Below are 5,319 nucleotides of genomic sequence, written 5' to 3'. Positions count from 1 at the left end.
CATTATCTTGATTCCCAGAGCTTGACGATGGATTCATGATGAAGTTGCAGATATTGGAAACTGCTAGGGTTTATGATATGAAAACAAAGAGAGACAAAAAAGAAACTGAATGCAGAGAGAGAGAAATATGAGAGGGAAAAGAAACGATTGACGAATATAAAAAGAAAACTGAAGGAGAGTAAATGATGAAAAGCATTTAATGTTACGTGACGTGAGGAGAGATAATAATGACAAAAGATGTGATTTGCACAGTTACCTAAGTAGACGTCCCCTCAACTGCACGCACGCTTGTCCAGGAGTAGTGACCACGTGTTTACCATCTGGATAGCCAGTTACAGCTGTTTTGCTTTTAAAGAGATTCTGAATCAACTTAGACAATGAAACGTTAGTAATAACTGAATCACAATTTCTAATTGATTTCAATCAGAACTTCTTAAGAAAAAGATTTCATTTCAGAAGATACCCATATATAAGAATTTCTCATCTTCTCATTCTGAGCTTGTTTCTGAAGACCCATTTTGTGCCGATTATATTGAATCCATCTGGTCTAGGAACAAGATCCCAAACATCATTCCTTGTAAATTGATTCAGTTCTTCTTGCATAGCAATTATCCAGTCTGGATCTTCTAGAGCATGATCAACAGAAGTTGGCTCGATCAAAGATACAAGACCTAATTGACAGTCTGCATTGTTCTTAAGGAATGCTCTTGTTCTGATTGGATCATCCTTCTTTCCAAGAATGACATCTTCTGAATGACCAGAGATGAGTCTGGATGATCTTCTGACAGATGGTTCTTCAGAAATGCTTAGATTCTCCAGAGAAGCTGATACTTGATCTTCAGATTCTTTGCTTCTGAGAAGCTCTGCTTCTGATGCGTTGCTTCTTGGCTCAACAACTTCTGATATATCAATATCACAATCTGCAAAATTATCAAACTGCTTTGGTTTTTCAGAACCAAGCTTATCATCAAACCTGATATTGATTGATTCTTCTACAATCAATGTTTCAGTATTGTATACTCTGTAGCCTTTTGAGCGTTCAGAATATCCAAGAAGGAAACATTTTTGTGCTTTGGAATCAAACTTACCAAGATGATCTTTAGTGTTCAGAATAAAGCATACACATCCAAAAGGATGGAAATATGAAATGTTGGGCTTTCTATTCTTCCACAATTCATAAGGAGTCTTGTTTAGAATAGGTCTGATAGAGATTCTATTCTGAATATAGCATGCAGTGTTTATTGCTTCTGCCCAGAAATGCTTAGCCATATTGGTTTCATTGATCATGGTTCTGGCCATTTCTTGCAGAGTCCTATTCTTTCGTTCTACAACCCCATTTTGCTGTGGAGTTCTAGGACAAGAGAAATCATGGGCAATGCCATTTTCTTTGAAGAATTCTTCAAAGGATCTGTTCTCAAATTCACCACCATGATCACTTCTAACCTTTATGATTTTACACTCTTTTTCAGATTGAATCTGAATGCAGAAATCAAAGAACACTGAATGAGTCTCATCCTTGTGTTTCAAGAATTTTACCCATGTCCAGCGGCTATAATCATCTACGATGACTAATCCATATTTCTTTCCTCTGACAGATGCTGTTTTGACTGGGCCAAACAGATCAATGTGCAAGAGTTCTAATGGCCTTGAGGTAGAAACAACATTCTTGGACTTGAATGCAGGTTTGGAGAACTTGCCCTTCTGACATGCTTCACAAAGAGCATCTGATTTGAATTTCAGATTAGGGAGTCCTCTGACCAGATCCAGTTTGTTAATCTGAGAAATCTTTCTCAAACTAGCATGACCTAATCTTCTGTGCCAGACCCACTGCTCTTCAGAAACAGACATAAGACAAGTCACCTTCTGACTCAAAAGATCTTGCAGATCTGTCTTATAAATGTTGTTCTTCCTCTTGCCTGTAAATAGGATTGAGCCATCCTTCTGATTTACAGCCTTGCAAGACTCTTGATTAAAGATTATATCATAACCATTGTCACTCAATTGACTGATAGATAAGAGGTTATGTGTTAATCCTTCTACAAGAAGTACATTAGAAATGGAAGGAGAGTTACCAGACTTTATAGTTCCAGAGCCAATTATCTTGCCCTTCTGATCTCCTCCAAACTTGACTTCTCCTCCAGACTTAAGCACCAGGTCTTGGAACATAGACCTTCTTCCTGTCATGTGTCGTGAGCATCCAGAGTCCAGGTACCATGACATGTTGTGCTTTGTCCTTTTTGCAGTCAAGGATATCTGCAATAGGAATAATCTTATCCTTAGGTACCCACATTTTCTTGGGTCCTTTCTTGTTAGATTTTCTCAAGTTCTGATTGAACTTGGGTTTAACATTGTAAACAATAGGAGGAACAGCATGATAATTCTTAATGTGAGTTTCATGATATTTCCTAGGTTGTGTCACATGCTTTTTGGTGTGTGTTATGTGAAAACTTTGAGCATGTGAAGTGTGCCTAATATCATGGGAGTGGCCATACTTGAACTGATCATACAATGGCTTGTATGTGAATTTCATTTCATCAACAGGTTCAAGTTTGTATGGGGTTTCACCCTCAAAACCAATGCCAACTCTTTTGTTTCCAGACACAGCATATATCATAGAAGCTAGCTGACTTCTGCCAATACTTCTAGATAAGAACTTCCTGAAACTTAAATCATATTCTTTCAGAATATGGTTTAGACTAGGAGTGGATTTTTCTGAATCAGAAGGAGATCCAACATTATTGGATAATTTTAAAAGTTTTTCTTTTAATTCAGAATTCTCCAACTCAAGCTTCTTTGTTTCAAATTCAAATAGCTTTTTCAGCTTTTTGTATTTGAGACTAATCTGAGACTTGAGTTCCAGAAGTTCAGTTAGACCGGAAACTAACTCATCTCTAGTAAGTTCAGAAAATACCTCTTCAGAATCTGATTCTGATGTAGATTCTGATTCGTCATCTTCTGTCGCCATCAGCGCACAGTTGGCCTGCTCGTCTTCAGAGTCTGAATCATCTTCTGACTCATCCCAGGTTGCCATAAGACCTTTCTTCTTATGAAACTTCTTCTTGGGATTTTCCTTCTGAAGTTTTGGACATTCATTCTTGAAGTGTCCAGGCTCATTGCATTCATAGCACATGACCTTCTTCTTGTCAAATCTTCTGTCATCAGAAGATTCTCCACGTTCAAATTTCTTCGAACTTCTGAAGCCTCTGAACTTCCTCTGCTTGGTCTTCCAGAGTTGATTTAGCCTTCTGGAGATCAAAGACAGTTCATCTTCTTCTTCAGATTCTGATTCTTCAGGATCTTCTTCTCTAGCCTGAAAAGCGTTAGTGCATTTCTTGATATTGGATTTTAATGCAATAGACTTACCTTTCTTTTGAGGCTCATTTGCGTCCAGCTCTATTTCATGACTTCTCAAGGCACTGATAAGCTCTTCCAAAGAAACTTCATTCAGATTCTTTGCAATCTTGAATGCAGTCACCATAGGACCCCATCTTCTGGGTAAGCTTCTGATGATCTTCTTTACGTGATCAGCCTTGGTGTATCCCTTGTCAAGAACTCTCAATCCAGCAGTAAGAGTTTGAAATCTTGAAAACATCTTTTCAATGTCTTCATCATCCTCCATCTTGAAGGCTTCATACTTCTGGATTAAAGCTAGAGCTTTAGTCTCCTTGACTTGAGCATTTCCTTCATGAGTCATTTTCAAGGACTCATATATGTCATAGGCCGTTTCCCTGTTAGATATCTTCTCATACTCAGCATGAGAGATAGCATTCAGCAAAACAGTTCTGCATTTATGATGATTCCTGAAAAGCTTTTTCTGATCATCATTCATTTCTTGCCTTGTCAGCTTTACGCCTCTGGCATTCACTGGATGTTTGTAACCATCCATCAGAAGATCCCATAGATCACCATCTAGACCCAGAAAGTAACTTTCCAGTTTATCTTTCCAGTATTCAAAGTTTTCACCATCAAATACCGGCGGTCTAGTATAACCATTGTTACCGTTGTATTGCTCAGCAGAGCCAGATGTAGATGCAGGTGTAGACTTTTCACTTTCATCAACCATCTTTTACTGAAGCGTTTTTCTCTTCCTGAATCTTTTCTAAACACGGTTAAGTGCTTGCACCTTAGAACCGGCGCTCTGATGCCAATTGAAGGATAGAAAAACACTTAGAAAGGGGGGGTTTGAATAAGTGTAGCTTTAAAAACTTGACAGATAAAAATAAATTGCACAGTTATTTTTATCCTGGTTCGTTGTTAACTAAACTACTCCAGTCCACCCCCGCAGAGATGATTTACCTCAACTGAGGATTTAATCCACTAATCGCACGGATTACAATGGTTTTCCACTTAGTCAGCAACTAAGTCTTCCAGAGTCTTCTGATCACACACTGATCACTCCAGGAACAACTGCTTAGATACCCTCTAAGACTTTTCTAGAGTATACTGATCCACACGATCACTCTAGTTACAACCTGCTTAGATAACTTCTAAGACTTCCTAGAGTATTCTGATCCACACGATCACTCTAGTTCCTTACAACTTAATGTAATCAATTCTAAGAGTATTACAAATGCTTCTTAAAAGCGATAATCACAAACTGTGATATTTCTCTTAACGTTTAAGCTTAATCTCACTAATATATTACAAAAGCAATGTAGTGAGCTTTGATGAAGATGAAGATTCTGAGCTTTGAGTTTGAACAGAGTTTCAGCAAGTTAATAGGCGTTGTTTTTGTTCAGGATCGTTAACCTTGCTTCTCATCAGAACTTCATATTTATAGGCGTTGGAGAAGATGACCGTTGAGTGCATTTAATGCTTTGCGTGTTCCGTACAGCATCGCATTTAATGTTATACGCTTTTGTCAACTACCTCGAGCCTTGTTCACGCTGTGTCTACTGACGTAGCCTTTAGTAGCTTTTAACGTTCCTTTTGTCAGTCAGCGTAGCTTGCCACTTGTACTTTCTTCTGATCTGATGTTTGTGAATACAACGTTTGAATATCATCAGAGTCAAACAGCTTGGTGCATAGCATCTTCTGATCTTCTGACCTTGAAGTGCTTCTGAGCGTGATACCATCAGAACTTCAGTGCTTCTGTTCTCTTGTTCTTCTGATGCTTCCATAGACCCATGTTCTGATTCTGCTTCGACCATCTTCTGATGTCTTGCCAGACCATGTTCTGATGTTGCATGCTGAACCCTTTGAGACAAAGCTTCTGAGCGCTGAATTATGCGTACTCTTTATATATTTCCTGAAAGGGAAATTGCATTGGATTAGAGTACCATATTATCTTAAGCAAAATTCATATTATTGTTATCATCA

This window comes from Vicia villosa, unplaced genomic scaffold (assembly GCF_029867415.1).
Source record: "Vicia villosa cultivar HV-30 ecotype Madison, WI unplaced genomic scaffold, Vvil1.0 ctg.002549F_1_1, whole genome shotgun sequence".
Lineage (NCBI taxonomy): Eukaryota > Viridiplantae > Streptophyta > Magnoliopsida > Fabales > Fabaceae > Vicia > Vicia villosa.
This window is presented reverse-complemented; position numbering follows the sequence as displayed.